General features: G+C 53.5%; 1 long non-coding RNA gene across 2 annotated transcripts in view; it reads right to left on the bottom strand.

Moving 5' to 3' along the window:
- Positions 1 to 18,209, bottom strand: part of LOC138415437 (uncharacterized) — a 154,676-nt gene that overhangs the window by 12,062 nt on the left and 124,405 nt on the right. Inside the window, exons 2-4 of one of the 2 annotated variants that reach the window (XR_011247242.1) lie at positions 8,638 to 8,728; positions 5,294 to 7,944; positions 4,726 to 4,789 (exon numbers count right to left, since the gene is read on the bottom strand). This is a non-coding gene — a long non-coding RNA (uncharacterized lncRNA). The remainder of the gene's footprint in view (positions 1 to 4,725; positions 4,790 to 5,293; positions 7,945 to 8,637; positions 8,729 to 18,209) is intronic. The other variant, XR_011247241.1, reaches the window with a different exon arrangement.

Here is an 18,209-nt window from a genome sequence, read left to right as displayed (position 1 = left end):
AGCCACATATACAAATCTTACTGAAATATGATAACAACAGCCATGGACACAGTTTCATTGCGCTGTTAGTCGCTCAGTCGTGTCCGAGTCTTTGTGACCCCGTGGACTGTGGCCTGCCAGGCTCCTCTGTCCATGGGATTCTCCAGGCAAGAATCCTGGAGTGGGGGGCCATGCCCTCCTCCAGGGGATCTCCCAGAACCAGGGACTGAACGCGAGTCTCCTGCGCTACCGGTGGATTCTTCCCCATCTGAGCCACCAGGGAAGCCCCAGGGACATGGTACCAGGTCAATAATGACACATCTTATGCCCCCCTCCCCAGGAAGACAGACATATGGGAATCTCTGGGACCTATAAACGCTACCGTACGTGGCAAAGGAGCCTCTGCAAATGGGATTAAGCGACGGATGTTAAAAAGGGGAGATGGCCTTGGACTACCCGGGTGAGCGCTAAACAAAATCACAGGTATCCCCACAGGGGAGGAGCAGAGGAGCATTTGGCTCCAGACGGGAAGACACAACAGGATCGCAGAGGTGAGGGTAGGGTGATGTGGCTGCCGCTCCAGGTGGGCCCACAGCCTCCAAAAGCTGCGAGAGGCCAGGGCCATTCCTGCCCCCCACCCTCCACCCCTCCCTGCCCCCGGAGCCTCCGCAAGGAGCCAGCTTTGATGACAACAACCCGAGATTTTAGCCCCTGAGACTCATTTCAGACTTCTGGCCTCCAGAACTGCAAGAGAATAAATGTGTGTATTTAAAACAAACAAACAAACACCAAGTTGATGGTAATTTGTTACAGCAGACCCAGGAAACTAGTACAGATATAAATAAAGTTATTGCTACCAGGATTGTAGGGTGGTATGAGAGTTAAGGGTGGTTTGATCCCTTTCTAGGAGTGAAGATGGAGGAACTGGAGACAGTTTAGCAGAGAGAGGTCAGACAGTCAGAGAATCTGTATGCAGGTCAGGAAGCAACAGTTAGAACTGGACATGGAACAACAGACTGGTTCCAAATAGGAAAAGGAGTACATCAAGGCTGTATATTGTCACCCTGCTTATTTAACTTATATGCAGAGTACATCATGAGAAACGCTGGGCTGGAGGAAGCACAAGCTGGAATCAAGATTGCCAGGATAAATATCAATAACCTCAGATATGCAGATGACACCACCCTTACGGCAGAAAGTGAAGAGGAACTAAAGAGCCTCTTGACGAAAGTGAAAGAGGACAGTGAAAAAGTTGGCTTAAAGCTCAACTTTTCAGAAAACTAAGATCATGGCATCGGGTCCCATCACTTCATGGCAAACAGATGGGGAAACAAGGGAAACAGTGAGAGACTTTATTTTCAGTTCAGTTCAGTCGGTCAGTCGTGTCCGACTCTTTGTGATCCCATGAATCGCAGCAAGCGAGGCCTCCCTGTCGATCACCAACTCACTGCAGATGGTGACTAAAGACATGAAATTAAAAGATGCTTACTCCTTGGAAGAAAAGTTATGACCAACCTAGATAGCATATTAAAAAGCAGAGACATTACTTTGCCAGCAAAGGTCCATCTAGTCAAAGCTATGATTTTTCCAATAGTCATGTATGGATGTGAGAGTTGGACTATAAGGAAAGCTGAGCACTGAAGAATTGATGCTTTTGAACTGTGGTGTTGGAGAAGACTCTTAAGAGTCCCTTAGCCTGCAAGAAGAGCCAACCAGTCCATCCTAAAGGAAATCAACCCTGAATATTCATTGGAAGGACTGATACTGAAGCTGAAACTCCAATACTTTGCCACCTGATGCGAAGAACTGACTTACTGAAAAAGACTCTGATGTTGGGAAAGATTGAAGGTGGGAGGAGAAGGGGACGAAAGAGGATGAGCTGGTTGGATGGCATCACCCACTCAATGGACATGAGTCTGAGTAAAGTTTGGGAGTTGGTGATGGACAAGGAGGCCTGGCATGCTATAGCCCATGGGGTCGCAAAGAGTCGGACACGACTGAGCGACTGAACTGAACTTATTGGTAATTTGTTACAGCAGACCCAGGAAACTAGTACAGATATAAATAAAGTTATTGCTACCAGGATTTGCTTATTGCCCTATCAGGAGTGCCCTCTTCAATCTCAACAGTCCTCCTTTCAGTGAACGCATGAAACACTATAAAGCAACACACACTAAGAATTAGATGATCTGCGTATTCAACAGCTGTTTGCCAAGCACCCCAATGGTACACTGAACACAGTCTGATAATCCAATGCTCCTCTCTCTTCTTTGCTGATAAACCAGAACGGCTCATGTGGCACCAAAAGTCAGCACCCCAATGCCTATGTGGCCTGAGAAGGGGACTCAGGGCCACCGGACTTTCTAAACGTGCAGTCGGAAGGTCCCTCAAGGAAAACCTAAGCGATAAGGCCCTGGAATCCCTGTTTGCTCCTGCCCTGCCCACCGAGAAAGGCAGAGAAGGCGGGGGAGCCTTCTGCAGCAGCCAAGGGCAGGCTGGCTGTTGCAGCTGGAGCCCAGACAAAGCGCGTCCACCAGGCGGTGACTGATGCTCAGCTGCGGGAGAGGCCCCAAGGGCTCCTAAGTCACAGGTGGGTGCCTGCAAGTCACCGTCCCGGGGAGGCTCTGGCCTCAGGCCCTGCCTCACCGCGAATCACCGTGAGCACCCCAATGTCTCAACCCCACGCTGGGTGGCCCTCGCCCCACCCACCCCACCCCCTGGAGCCTGTCCCATTCTTGGTGATCTCAGCTGGCCTCACACAAACCCTGTCAAGGAGGCAGGACAGGTGTTAGGATCCCCACTTCCCAGACGGGGAAACTCTGCTGGAGCCGCTGTGTGACTCGCTCAGGGCCACCCAGGGAGAACAAGCCCCGGGGCTCTGTCCTCAGCCCATGGTGACGGTGACCCCAGCCTCCCTGTGCTGCCCACCAGGACTTTGGGGCTTTAAGAGTTGCTGCTGTTTAGTCACTCAGTGGTGTCCGACTCTCTGTGACCCCATAGACTGCAGCCCGCCAGGCTCCTCTGTCTATGGGATTTTCCAGGCAAGAACACTGGAGTGGGTTGCCATTTCCTCCTCCAGGGGGATCTTCCCGACCCAGGGATGGAACCCGTGGGGACTGCATCGGCAGGCAGGTTCTTTACTGCACCACCACCTGGAAAGCCCAGGGCTTTGCACGAGTGGTGCTAGATAGCAAGGGGATGGCTCCTCTGCCTGGGCACTGCTGCTTTTTTGGACGCTGGGAGCCCAACTCACTGAAGTTCCCACCTCTTCCCAGTCCATCAACGTCCGTCCTCCTGCTTGAGGGCGGGAGGGAAGGGCACTGCCTTTGGGGGCGGTGGGGGGAGGCAGGCATGGCTTGTGCCCGGGCAGTGCTGCCCCTAGGAGCGTGACGCACACTCTCGGGGCCTGGGAGGAGAAGCTGTGTGCTGGTACTTTTCCGAGCACGGAGGAGAGAGAGGATAGAGCGGAGCTGATCTGAACGCCCTGCTGCCTCGCTCGACTCACAAGCCTGGGCACTCCCATGGGCCCCGGAAGCACCCTCTGTTTCCCTAAGCTGTGCCCAGCAGCCTCTTCCGGGGTGGGCTGCCGCAGAGCAGAGCACAGCAAGAAGAGTCCCCCTCTTCTGGGGTCACAGGGCAGCCGGGCCTGAGGTCACGGCCCCAGATCAGGGGGCGTCCCGGGAGATGGCAGAGGTCCTCCTCCGTGGGGCCCCTGAACGACATCGCCCACAGCACCCGCAGCCATGCCCAGCAGGATTGACCGAGCCTGGCAACCAGATCTCCGGAGGCGGCAGCCGCGGGTGGGATGGGGAGGGCCCCACAGGATGCCTGGATTCGGGCTGATCTCCTGGCCATGGTTTCCCCTCACCCCTCCTCATCCTCCGTGGAATCTGTACCCCGAGGGGCCCCTAAGGAGAAGCTCTAGGACTAAGAGGTCCACGGCCTCTTCTGCATGCAGGGTCAGGCGGGCAAGGAACCTGAAGCAGGGAGCGGACAGCGTGGGAGCCGTGTGCAGTCAGGCGGCCCACGGCGGGTTCCCATGGCACCCTGACTGGCAGCGTGAATAGCTAACCTCGCCCCAGACAGGTGCTGGCGGCCTGGCCTTAGGAGTGCTCACTCAAGGCCCAGAGTGATTCACTTCCCCTCTGTCGTCTCCGGCAGAGTGAGTCAGCAGAGCTTCGCACCAGCTCTCCCACCTTGGCCGAGGAACATGCATGCCGGTCTCTCTGCACCACCTGTTTCCCAGGTCTTCGGGGCCCCCTGCAGCCGACCCTCACGGTTTAGGGCAGACAGCATCCCTGGTACCCAGCCTCCAGCCCTCCCGCTCCCCGCCCCACGCCCGGGACAGCTCAGCGAGTCGTGACTGCGACCCACCAAGAGTCTGGAGGGAGAGCCCAACAGGTGTGCATCCAGGCCGGAGGACGGGAGAGCTGGTGCCACCTTTGACCTTTAACAGCCCTCTGCGACCTTCCCAGCCCTCTTTGGAGACAAACTAGAGGTGGAAAATTCCAGAATTGATGAACCAAAGGGCAAAACCGTGGGGCGACTTCAGCTTCCCTCTGGGGAGTCACAGGGACCGACGGTATGAAACCGAGTCCCATGGATGATAACATGCTTCCTACTTCCTACGTTGGGGGGAGGCAGTACTGGCCCCCGAGGCCACGATTCTGGAGGCAGGCTCCTGTGCTGGCTCTGGAGTAAACCTTTTAGGAAGAATCGCCCGGAAAGACATCCGATAACACTCACCTGGGGGAAAGAAACTCATACATCTCTGGGTCATCTTTCTGTCCCCACTTATGTATGGTCTCTCCTACAAAATAATTTTTTTTTGTAATTAAAAAGACAAAGTTAAAGAGGAAAAAGGAAAAATATGAAAATAAAACACAACAGTTTAAAAAAAAAGAAAAGAAAAACCTCACTGAAATCGTTTGGGGATTTACATTTTTTTTCCTTTTTTTTTTTTTTTTTCATTCTCAAAAAGTCCCTCCCACTACCTGGTTTCTAAAACAGACGGTAAACAGAGATGACATCAAATTGGACAGCGACTGGCTCCCCCAGCCAGGGGCTGTCCGCAGGTGCGAGGCTGACAGATTGAGCAAAGATGACACCATTGCTATCCTTAGAAGATGAGAAGCACGGAGGAGGAGCAAGGAGAGGAGAGGCTGAGCTCTGGGTGCGGGGGAACACGACACCCTGCCTGCCGCTGGCCTTCTGGGCGAACTCGTCTGTCTAAATGGGGGGCCCCCCGAAGTGGGGCTCCGTGTTGGGGAGTTTTGTTTACCCCTCACTTCTCAGGCATGGTTAGCTGAATCACCTGCCGAGGTCTCCGAGAGCTCAGGCTGCACGCTGTCTGCGCTCCACGGAGCACTCCGGACTTTCCAAACTGCATCTTGAGATCCACTGGTTGCCGCCGCGGCTTTGGCTTGACCCCTGAAGGGGGCGAGGTGCTTTCCCCGCCACACACACGTCCGGCACATCGCAGCTGCGTCCCTGGCCCCAAGCCAACCGAGGCTAGAGGGGAGGGGACAGACTCCACCCCTGGCGGCTGGCTCGGGGGACCGCATGAGTCATGAGGCCTGGCCGGTGACCGCGATGTCCTGGGGTGAAGTGGGAGGCCTGGGGGATGCGGCCCGAGGCAGGGGCCAGAGCCAAGGTGACTCAGACTGGGCCCCTGCAGGGAAGTTCCGTCGCAGCGTCCTCTGGATGGCTCCTGTCCCCCTGGGTGAGGTCATCCCCAGGGCTGCTCAGAACTGGGACTCACACGGTTCTCTGGGAGCGCCTGGCTTCCCTCTCAATCACAGTTATGGCAGGAATGATCATTTTAGCATCCACACCTCTCCGCTACCTGCCACACACACACATGACGGATGGACCCAGGCAAAGAGCCTGTCCTTCCCCTGGGGCGTCAGATTTTTCATCTGTAAAAACAGGCCTTCCTCCTGATGATCTCACGCAGGAGCCTCTGGGGCTCAGAGGCGGTGAGCAGCCTGCTCACTGAGAGGGAGTCTGCTGAATCCATAGAGTGGGTGATATTCTAATAGTACTGTTCGTACTACTGCTCCATGGACCCGGCCACTGGGCCATCTGCCTTCATCTCCCTTGGCCACTGGGTCTGGAAGTAAAGGAGTCCAAGGTGACGGGTGAGAAAGTGTCTCCAGGGACTTCCCTGGTGGTCCAATGGTTAAGAATCTGCCTGCCCAGGAAGAGGGACAGGGGTTCGATTGCTGGCCCAGGAAGATTGCACGTGCCGTGGAGCAGCTAAGCCCACGCACCTCCAGGACTGAAGTCTGGGAGCCCTAGACCCGAGCTCTGCAGCAAGAGAAGCTGCCAGGATGAGAAGGCCCCACGTGGCAGCTAGGGAAGAGCCCCAGCTCATGGCAGCTAGAGCAGTGAAGACTCAGCACAGCCAGAAGTAAAGAGTAACAGCAGCTGCGCTGTGTGGGCTCGGTAGTTGCGACCCATGGGCTCAGCTGATCTGCACCACGGGGAATGTTCCCGGACCAGTGATGGAGCCACTTCGCCCACACTGGCAGGCGGATGCACACCCACTGTGCCCCCAGAGACGTCCTACGCCCGTGTTTTTGGGTTTCCTTCCCATTCAGGTCCCCAGAGAGCACCGACCACAGGTCCCCGTGCTCCACAGGAGGCTCTCGTTAGTTACCTATCTTATCCATGGTATCAGTAGTGCCTGTACTGACGGAGGTCAATCCCAGTCCTGTGTTTCCTTTATTTCTCCTCCGTAACTACTAGTCTCTGCTGCCCAGTCTGTGGCCTGCCTGAGTGACCCTCGGGGCCCCCCCTTGCAGGGATGGGGGCGGTCTATCCCCCATGCGAAGTCCCAACCCCAACGCGAGGGCCTCTGCTCAGTGAGGCGGGCACAGCTGTTGAGACTGAGCCCCTGGGGGCGGGCTTCGGCTTCTGCCGTAGCTCCCAGTGCCCTCGGGGGGAACACCCACCCGCCCCCAGGCTCCCCCTGGCCTGGGTCCCCAGCCCTGGGCACTCAGCCCCGCCTGCAGCGGCACTCCTGTCCACAGACTCCAGGCCGACCCCTGCTTTGGCCTTGACAGAGCCGCTGCCCGCAGACAGCTCTTCCTGCCTCAGCTCCCCCAAGTGCGTGCTCAGACGTCAGCTGCTCAGTGAGGCGTCTGCCCTATTCAAGGCCTCGCCTGCCCTCCCCTCCCTGCCCCGCCCAGCAGCACAGAATGGCCCCTAATTCTGTTTCTTCCTGCAATGCCATCACCTTCTTCTGTACCAGATAATCTACTTATTGATTACACCTGCTGCTTCTTATAGCCCCTCCCCTGCCCTGCACTGGAAGGCAAGCTTTGTGGGAGCAGGGTGTTCTCTGCCTAGAACAGCGCTACCACACAGCAGACACCCAACAAGGATCTGTTCGATGAATCAACGTGTGAATGAATGAATGAGGGCGTCACTGCCATCAGAACAGGGCAGAGAGGCTGTGCCTCTCATAGAATGAACTGGCATTCAGGCCGGCACGGGGGGAGGTCACCCAGAGAAGGGAAGGGAGAGAGCTGGCTCAGGCGGAGAGCTCTATTCTTAAAGGCCGTGCCCACAGTTCACCTGGAAATCCCCTGGAGTCACTCATTAACCCTGCCCGCCCCCACCACCCACACACAGCCTGCCAGTCACCCGAGCCCAGACAGCAGCTAAAGCACAGTTTAAGCCACGGACTCTCCGTCCCAGGCCCACCCTCCCGCAGGGTAATCCACACCGTGGTCTGAGCGCCCCGTCTGAGCAGATCCTACCACGAGCAGCAACAAAGGGGGTAGGATACACGAGACACTGGAGTCCATGCAAACAAGCCCCACTGCACCCTCACCGGTCCTCCAGGCCCCAGTGGGGCAGGCAAGGCGGCCTGGTGAAGTCCTGGAAGCAAGGCAATGCGCCAGCTGTGGGGGCCTCCGCGGGCGCAGGGTCCTCTGGGCGAGGCACACAGACGGGCACCTGGGGAGAGGGTGGGGGGGCACAGAGGCGGGGGTGGCAACAGTTCAGTCTTGGAGTGCCTGTGCGTGCTGAGTCACTCCACTTGTGTCCATCTCTTGCAACCCCATGGACTGTAGCCCGCCAGGCTCCTCTGTCCATGGGACTCTCCAGGCAAGAATCCTGGAGCGGGCTGCCAGGCCCTCCTCCAGGGGATCTTCCCAACCCAGGGATCGAACACACGTCTCTTAATCTCCTGCATTGGCAGGCAGGTTCTTTACCACTAGCGCCACCTGGGAAGCGGGTGACTGGGACAATTCACTGTCACTCGGAATAGGAAGAGAGCGCAGCGCACGGAGCTGGCTCTGGCTTCAAATCCTGGCTCCCCTGCTAAGTAACTGGGCAGCCTGGGCAAAATGGGGGGATCTCAGTTTCCTCCCCTACAGGCTAGGTACAGCGCGACTGATCGGCCTGGCTTGTAAGAGGTGAGAGGGCGTTCGTCTCAGTAAAAGCCGTGGCAGTGGAGTCTGGCCTGAGTCAATCGTGACGACTGTTAGAATTTAGCAGCCTGAGCCTTGGGACCTTCTCTGACGGCTCCTGCTTGCCAGTCACCACTTGGGGCTGGTACCCAGGTGCCGTAGGGATACCCAGGCAACCAGATATGACATAGAAGGAGAAGAACCCCAAAGCCCGAGGAGCTTCAGGGCGCGGCCATACCTTGATTTCAGGGTGCAGCTCGCCTTTTATCTTGTCCTGCTTTCTCGGTTCGAAGCATCTATTCAGGTCAGCCACAGCCCTCTGATTTCACCTGGAAAAAGAAGGGGAGATTTACACCAGGGAACAGGACACTCAACTTCAAGCTTCAGACGCGTTCCAGGCAGCCTCCCAGGGACACAGGGGCTTCTAGGGACTCAATAAAGAATAAGACTGTGTGGAATCAGAACGAAGGGAGAAATCCATTTCCAATCCATCGTGTTGTGGCAAACTGAAGAAAGCCTTCAAAAGAAATATAGGTTATCAGCATGATATACCAGACCGGGAATAAACTGAGACACGATGGGTATGACACGGTAGTGACAGTTTTCAAATTATGATGAAATTTATTTCTTCATTTAAATTTCTTTATTTTTAATCGGAGGATCATTGCTTTACACTCTTGTGTTGGTTTCCACCACACATCAACACGACCCAGCCACAGGTACACATACGTCCCCTCCCTCCCGAACCTCCCTCAGACCTCGAACCACCCCATCCCACCCCACCAGCCTGTCACAGAGCACCAGGTTTTAAATCCACAGTTGACCTTTTCTACAAAGATAATCCATGGCCACAGTCCTGAGTTGGGGAGCCTTTTGCTCAAAGATCCCTATGATGCTATTCCTGAATTTTCACATGTTCCCGTCTTATGGTATGCTTGGATTCACTGAATGAGATAACACACAAGGGACACCTAGCCCTGTGCCCGGCCCCTAATGTGCACTCAGTAAATATTAGCTATGCTTTTACTAATTTCACTCCTTTGTGGGTTTCTAGAGAGCAAGGCTATTCCGCACCATCCACAGAATTCCTGAGCAAATGGGCACAGTTATCGGCATAGTTGCTGCTGCTGCAAAAAAATAGATATTTAATCTTTAAACTCGACCCCTGTTCAACTTACTTCAGAACTCAGGAAGAGTAGTATTTCAAAAGGTGTTTAAAAATAACTCCATTCTCAGCTTCCCCATCATTAGGCTCAAAGAAATCAGTGGAGATCCTTAGCTGGCAAATGAAAATGGAGAGAAGAAAGAAAGAAGGTGGGGGGGTGGAGCGGGAAATACCATCAGATTTGAAACAGGAAACCTGTAACCTTTGCTCACAAGAGAAAGCGTTGTTTGGGTGGCATCTTGCTCCTCGCTGGATGCACACACATCACAGTGGGGCTGGATCATTCATTGTTTCCGGAGTTTCCGAGGTCAAGGGCCGAGCCAGTTCTCTGCAGCCACCAGATCAGGGTCCCTACGCGTTCCAGCACCCCTCCCCCAATCCTGGGTACACATGTTTGTTGACTGGGCTTCCTCTCCACACCCAGGAACTCATCTCAGGACCAATTTCCCAGGCGGTGCAAGTGGTAAAGAACCTCCCTGCCAATGCAGGAGACGCAAGAGATGTGAGGTCGATCCTTGGGTTCGGAAGATCCCTCGCAGAAGGAAATGGTGATCCCGCAAATGGTAACCCACTCCAGTATTCCTGCCTGAAAACCTCGTGGACAGAGGGGCTTGGGGGGCTACGGTCAGCGGGGTTGCAACCCACACATGCCAGAAAACTCATTGAAAAGAAGCAAGCAAATCAGCAAGATGGGGCTTCCAAGGTGGCTCACTGGTAATGAATTCCCCTCCAAGGCAGGAGCTACAAGAGATGAGGGTTTGAACCCTGGGTCAGGAAGATCCCCTGGAGGAGGAAATGGCAACCCACTCCAGTACTCTTGCCCGGAGAAGCCCATGGCCAGAGGAGCCTGGTAGGCTACCGTCCATGGGGTGCCGAAGAGTCAGACACGACTGAGCGACTAGCATAGCACACAACAGCAAGATCCTCTCCAGCCCCAGCCCCAGGGTCCAGAATGGATTCCTATTCCTGTTATCACTTCATGCAAAGCCACCCTGATGCTTTCAGCTTATTAGGTGGAAAGCATTTGATACACCCACCAAGCCCAAACCTGGGCGAGTGGAAATGAATCCAACTGGCCTTCCAGGGGAGACGGGAAATGTCACACAAGTGGACCTAAACTTACCCTGCCCCCATGACATCTCAGTCCAGCCAGGAGCAGACAGTGGGGAAGACGGGAAGGGGGGCCTAGGGGAGGGGGTCTTCTTGAAATCCTACGGTGAAATGAGGAGGGGACTGAGGGTCCCCAGACACAGCTGCTCACTGAAATCACCATTCCCTGACCCCAGGCAGCTGGAAAATCACACTGCAACCTGGGTCCCATCCCCAGTGGTTCTGATGGGTCCTGATTAAGGTCCTGGCACTGGGTTTTTTTTAAAAAGGGGTTTTGAAGTTCCCAGGAATCTACCCAAGACCAACACACCCACTGAGCACAAGCCCAGGTCTCATGACACTTTTAGGTGGGGGTTGCAATTTCTTTTTAAAATCAGAAGGAGCCTTGACAATAATATTAATGCCTATAAAACAATGAATCCAGCCTGGGTTATAGTCACCCTTTTATGAAGGTATAAAATATCATTATTTGATTGACTTTTACAAGTAGGAAGGAGCCTCCAAAGATAATTCTTGTGACCTAAGGTCACAAGAATCTTAATTCAGCCCTGAATTTACCTATTTCCTTCCAATTGCCCAACCTGCCAGTCTTTTTTTCCTCCAGATTTAAACAAGTTCTCTGACTGACAGGTCAGTTTGCTAACTTTGACTCTGTTGCAAGCATCAGATGGAGAAGGCAATGTCACCCCACTCCAGCACTCTTGCCTGGAAAATCCCATGGATGGAGAAGCCTGGTAGGCTGCAGCCCATGGGGTCACTAAGAGTCGGACACGACTGAGCGACTTCACTTTCACTTTTCACTCTCATGCATTGGAGAAGGAAATGGCAACCCACTCCAGTGTTCTTGCCTGGAGACTCCCAGGGACAGGGGAGCCTGGTGGGCTGCCGTCTATGGGGTTGCACAGAGTCGGACACGACTGAAGCGACTTAGCAGCAGCAGCAGCAAGCATCAGAACCCTACTTTCAAATAGACTTAGAGCAAAAACAACAACACAGGAGAGGGAACCTTTTGGTACACTAAGAAGTCCAGCTGTGTTTGGCTTTAGGCAGTCAACTTGCCAGGCTTCCCTGAGACCCTCTGTTGAATCCCCCCCGACCCCCACCCCAGCCCGAGGACTCTCCTGCAAATGCTGCTCATGAACTGGCCCCCCGCCTCTGTTGGTCCCACCCCAGGTACACTGGGCTTGATTCTCAGCGCATAGATGCCCCAGCAGCCACCTCCGCCCCTCCTCGTGTGGAAGCAACACCGCCTGGCAGGGCAGAGCAGCACCTCTGAGGTTCAAGCACTTACCTTCAGGGTGAGAGTTCCCTTACTGGGGTGGGAGTTGGGGGGGATTCAACAGAGGGTCTCAGGGAAGCCTGGCAAGTTGACTGCCTAAAGCAGGGCAGAGCAGCACCTCTGAGGTTCAAGCACTCACCCTCAGCCTGAGACTTCCCTTACACCTCTAGGGTGTAAGCACCAAGCATCCACCCCACCTGGGCCCAGAGAAGACAGTTATACCATCCGATCTGGCAGATTCATACCATGAACTTGAGGGTTAGATCCACAGGAAAAATTAACCTCAATCTTTACTGGGATTTGTCTCCAGGTTAGGATGAAAGTTTCCTTACTTATTTCTTTTAATTTTCTTGCTAGTCTTCCCTGGTGGCTCAGATGGTAAAGAATTCACCTGCAGTGCAGGAGACCCAGGTTTGATTCCTGGGTCGGGAAGACCCCCTGAAGGAGGAAATGGCAACCCACTCCAGTATTCTTGCCTGGGAAATCGCATGGACAGAGGAGCCTGGAGGGCTACAGTCCATGGGGCCGCGAAAGAGTCGGACGTGAGTGAGTGACTAACACTTTCACTTTCATTTATTCTTTTAATTTTCTTGCTGCAAGGCGCGGGGTGGTGGGGTGGGGTGGGGTGGAAAGTCCTTTCTCTGCCTGCTGCCCCTAGTACGCCTCTTAGACACCATCGTTACGGTATTTCTATTTGAGGACATAAAATAGGACGGTGCTGGTCTCCATTTCACAGGCTGCTCATTGGTACTAAATTAAACCATGTGTTCAAATGCCTAGCCTATTTCCTGGCCTGTAGTAAGCAGTAATAAATAAGTGCTAGCTGTTACTACTATTGTAAAAAAAAAAAAAATTACAGAATTGCATAGGTTAAGAAAAAGAAAATCTGGAAAAAGAAAGCAAAGGTTACCAGCTGTCATCTCGAAGTAAGTAAGTTGATGGGTGATTTGTGTTCTCATGTTTGCGGGTCTAAAATGAACAGGCCTTGTTTGGTAGAGAAACAAAATGCCATGGTGTTTAAAAACTAATAAACGCACAAAGGATATTCATCGTCTTGAACCAGAAATAAAACTATCCATGCCATTAAAAACAACAAAAAAAGTCAAGACAGAATTTGCAGAATGGCCTGTGAAATAAAAAATGGATTGGAAATTGGGGGTTGGCGGCTGCCAGCTTGATCCAAAGTTTGGGGCTCGAGGTGCAATTCGGCAAGGGCACCCTTGGGACCCATATGGCCAGGGGGAGCCCAGAAGTCAGACAGGCCTGGACAGCCAGGGCCTCCGGGTGATCTTAGACGCAGCCTGAGATTTCCCTGAAGGATATGGTCAGCGCTGGCCTGGTCTGTGTACCTGACCAGGAGTCCTCGCCCTGCTGACAGGCTGCAGCCCCAGGGCTCAGCAGACCTGCTCTGTGGCATTTTCCAAATACCTGCGCTGTCACAGACAGAGGGCTCTCTGACGGCATCAGGGTTTCATTTCAGGACCTACCACCGCCCAGAGCCTGCTACCTAACCCCAGTCTCCACGATGCAGCTTGCAGGGGCCGATCCGGAAGCAAGAGTCCTCCTTCCCTCCGCGCGCCTGGACAAAAGGGAGCAGATGTGGGCCTGAGGCCTGGGATCCTTGGCACCCAGGTCCAGCCAGTTGAATTGCCACCCTTTCCCTTCCTCCTTACAGATTCCCTGAAACCCTGCACCTAACCTTTTCCCCTAAGCCCAGCGTGCCAGCTACCTACAGGGCAGGCTGGTCACCGATTGGCAAATCATCTCAAATTCTCGAGGACAAATGGGACCTCTTCCATCCCCCTCAGCCAGGCTCCCTTGGGGAGCTCCTCACTTCAGTGAATTCACCTTAACTCTCCCCAGCACCCAGATGCACAGCCCTGCCCTAAACCAGTGAAGTTGCTCAGTCGTGTCCGACTCTTTGCGATCCCATGGACTGTAGCCTACCAAGCTCCTCCATCCATGGACTTTTCCAGGCAAGAGTACTGGAGTGGATTGCCATTTCCTTCTCCAGGGGATCTTCCCGACTCAGGGATGGAACCCGGGTTTCCCGCATTGCAGGCAGATGCTTTACCGTCTGAGCCACCTGCCCTAATGCTGAGTTACTTACTCCACCTCCAGTCGGCTCCTCTGCTAAAGTTGTTCACAGTCCGTCTTTTGTTATCTCCCCCATGGCCATGATAACCTCAGGTCCAAAGTGTTCCCATAATAACAATGTCATTTATGGGCGATTGTGTCCCTGCCCTTCACACGTGATATTCCCTCCTCTGGATCCCTTCTCACCTCATTCACTATCCTTCACCTCGTTCACTATCCCTGGTTCTAGTTCCGGGCTGGGAAGGTCCAAAGCTCTTTGGTGCCTCAGGGTCTTTGCACCTGCTGTTTCCTTAGTGGAACCACTTCCCTTAACTTCCTAAGTCTGTGCTGCTCAAACAGCACATTCTCCAAGAGCACATTCTCCACGACAGCCTTATTACACGGCCACCCAAGTAGTACAACTCAGCTGCGTCCTTCACGGCACACTTAACCTCGCTGGAAATGACTGTGCTTGTTTATTTCACTTCAGTTGTGTCCCTGCCACTAGACCCTGGAGTGCAGAGAGTCTGTCTGTCTTGTTCTCCGTTGTATGAACAGCACACACCGTATGATACGTACGATATGGCTATCATATCTTTTTGTTGAATAAATGAATGAATATTAGTATCCCTCTACGAAAGATAAGGTAATTGACGTTCAGAAAGATTTAACACTTGCCCAAGGTCAGGTGGCTATAAGTAGTTGAGTCAACATTCACACCCAGCTCCTCCGGCTCCAGGGGTGAAGCAGGAGGCAACCTGTTACTCTGCCTCCCACGGTTGCGATAATCCCCCTACCTGAGCGCCTTGACTTCAGACTTTCCTTTTCCAGTCCACTCTACAAAACTCTCCAGTTTATCATCCTAAAATGCCAGTGAGCTCAGTCAGACTCCGCCCCGCTGCCGGCAGTGGTTTCTATTGCCTTCTATCGCAGAGACCTAGAATCGGAGGCCATCTGCATGCGAGTCCTCTTCTCTCTCCAGCCTTGCTACAGGACTGCTCTGCAGGCAGCTTAGCTAATCTTCGCTGCCCCACCTGCAACACCTCCCCTGCGCTGCCTCTCCCCAAACCTTCTGTCGAAGCGCAGTCCAAGTCTCACCTGACCTTCCCGGTGTCAGCGATGGCTCACACTGGAGCCACAGGACTTCTGCCTGTGCCCCCGAGTGTGTGTGAATTAGTCCTTCAGTCCTGTCTGACTCTCTGCGACCCCATGGACTGTAGCCCACCAGGTTCCTCTGTCCATGGAATTCTCCAAGCAAGAATACGGGAGTGGATCGCCATTCCCTTCTCCAGGGGATCTTTCCGACCCAGGGATCAAACCCGTGTCTCTCTTGTCTCCCACATCGGCAGGCAGGTTCTTTACCACTAGCGCCACCTGAGAAGGCCACATACACCCTGAGAAAACCATAGTTCAAACAGACACATGTGCCCCAGTGTTCACTGCAGCCAGGACACGGAAGCAACCTAGATGGTCATCAACAGACGAATGAACAAAGAAGTTGTGGGACATACATTCGCGGGAACATTACTCGGCCTTTAAAAGGAGAAAGTTTGAGTCAGCTGAAGCAAGGTGGATGAACACAGAGCCTGTTATACAGAGTGAAGTAAGTCAGAAAAAGAAAAGCAAATATCATATATTAACGTGTATATACAGAGCCTAGCAAAATGGGACGGATGAATCTGTCTGCAGGGCAGGATTACAGATGCAGACACAGAGGGTGGACTTGTGGACACAGCGGCGGAAGGAAAAGGTACGATGAGAGAGAGGAGCCCTGGGATGCGCATGTTACCGTGTGTGAAGTAGAGAGCTGGTGGGGAGCTGCTCACAGCACACGGCGTTCAGCCCGGTGCTGCGACGACCCTGGGGGTGGGTGGGGGCGGGGCAGGAGGGGGGCTCAGGGGGCAGGGGACATACGTGTACTTACGGCTGGCTCACAGGGTCATACAGCAGAAACCAGCACAACATTGTAAGGCAACTATCTTCCAATTTAAAATATATTTTAAAAAATAACTGGAAGTGTTTCCAGCTTTCTCTTTTAAAATCGCATCTTTGCCTGGAGGGACACCTTCCGAACATGGCGTGTACCCACCAGTGACAACACGGAGCTGCAGCATCGGCGGGCAGGAATTAAGAAGCTACCGCGGCCCCGTGTGCACACCCAGCCTGCTAAGGACTGACCCGCAAAGGTGTGCGAGGCCCGGGTCCCCCACCCTCCCGCCCAGCCTTGGCTCCCGTGTGTCAGTTTCACCATGTCTGAATGGAAAACAAAATGCTCAACTCAAAAACATTTTTCCAAATATATTTTAAGGAAAAAATGAGATCACAGAAAAGCAGGGAGGTAAGTTTAAATGGTGTGACCCCAAGCAACATTTTTTTTTAAAAAAAGAATCCCCTTGAGAGGATTGCTCACCAGATTGGGGGTGGGCATATCTCGGGAGACCTGAGTCCCAGAGACCACCTGGGCAGCGGCAGCAACACTTAGACTTACAAGAAACATCCAGTGACGCCCCGTAAGCCCACACCCTGACTGCAAACGGGCCCACACAGGCCCCGAGGTCCCTGAGGTTTGCGAAAGCGGCTGACAGCCCCCTTGCCAGCCAGGTCAACATTGCACCTCTGCCAGAGATACCAAATTTTCCTTCAACCACCCCAAACCCAGCTCGCCGAGCTATGAATAGTTATTAACGTTAACTTGAGGCGTTAATTAAAAAACGTTCAGCCAGGCACATTCTCATACTTTTAAAAAGTCATTTGGGCAATTGCCTTTCCATGCCGCAAACTTTCCAAACGACCGACAGGTTGACATTTCACGGTGCTGTTTGTTTAAATTAAAAAAAAAAAAATGGGGAAAGAGTCAGTTCCCCAGTTCACTTTTCAGGTACCTTGATTTACTGATGGGCAAATCCCAACTTAAGAGCTATACTTTGCTGTTGGGGGGACAAAGAAGCCCCCACCTCCCAGGGCTGGTGTCTGGGCTGGTCAGGATGGAAGTGGCCAAAGGACCTGATTCCGCTTTCTCTCTGTCTCCCCCTCCCCAACGCCCAGCCATCAGCTTCTTTTGTTGCTTTTTCAGTAAACTTGAGAGTCAGGGGGCCGAGGGGAAGGCCCTTCATGGCTCTCCAAATTCTTTCTTAAAGCAGCAGCTCCCACCATCAGCTGGGACCGTGCGAGTTTGAATCTCACCTCTGTCTCATACAACTGGGACTTTGTCTGGATCTCAGTTTCCTCATTTGTCAGCAGTCGGTACAATAATATTAACAGCACCGCCCTCCAAGGCTGTTGGAAGGGTAAATGAATTAACGTTGGTAAAGCACTTCCGACAGTGTCTGGGGCATAGAAAACGTTACTACGTGTGATCATTTAAATGCCTTCCCTCCAGGGCCCCCTTTTTAAGCACAAGCAGAGCTGGACCTGTCCCAGCTGGCCGGAGCAGGGAGGCCGGGTCACCCAGCACCCTGCTTCTCCGGGAGGCCCGAGGTCCTTCCAAGGCCCAGCCGAGCCCCGGAAACACGGCTCATTCTGGCAGCTGAAGGCGCTCATCCTCCCATGTGACACACAGAAGCCTGCCCCTGTCAGGGAGTGAGTGCTCTCTCCTGGGCTGGACTGAGCACCGCAGGGTACCCCCCACCAGGACCCCGGCGGGTCCCAGGCAGGCAGACGATAGCCAGAGTGCACCCTCACCCCCCAGCCCTCCTCAGGACCACGCCATGACCAGCCAACCTGGTGGACGCTGGGCACCAATGGCAGCCACCACACACTCCTGCAGAGAAGGAGAGGCTTTCTTTTTTTTAATATAAATTTATTTATTATTTTTTAAATTTATTTATTTTAATTGGAGGCTAATTATTTTACAATATTGTGGTGGTTTTGCCATACATCGACATGAATCTGCCATGGGTGTACACGTGTTCCCCATCCTGAACCCCCCTCCCACCTGCCTCCCCATCCCATCCCTCTGGGTCATCCCAGCGCACCAGCCCCGAGCACCTTGTCTCATGCATCAAACCTGGACTGGCGATCCATTTCACATATGGTAATATACATGTTTCATCGCCATTCTCCCAAATCGTCCCACCGTCGCCCTCTCCCACCGAGTCCAGAAGACTGTTCTATACTTCTGTGTCTCTTTTGCTGTGGGGAGGCTTTCTTAGCAACAAAAAAACAAACTCACATGAAGCCT

The sequence above is a fragment of the Ovis canadensis genome, chromosome 11 (assembly GCF_042477335.2).
Source record: "Ovis canadensis isolate MfBH-ARS-UI-01 breed Bighorn chromosome 11, ARS-UI_OviCan_v2, whole genome shotgun sequence".
In the NCBI taxonomy this organism is placed as follows: Eukaryota; Metazoa; Chordata; class Mammalia; order Artiodactyla; family Bovidae; genus Ovis; species Ovis canadensis.
This window is presented reverse-complemented; position numbering and strand designations above follow the sequence as displayed.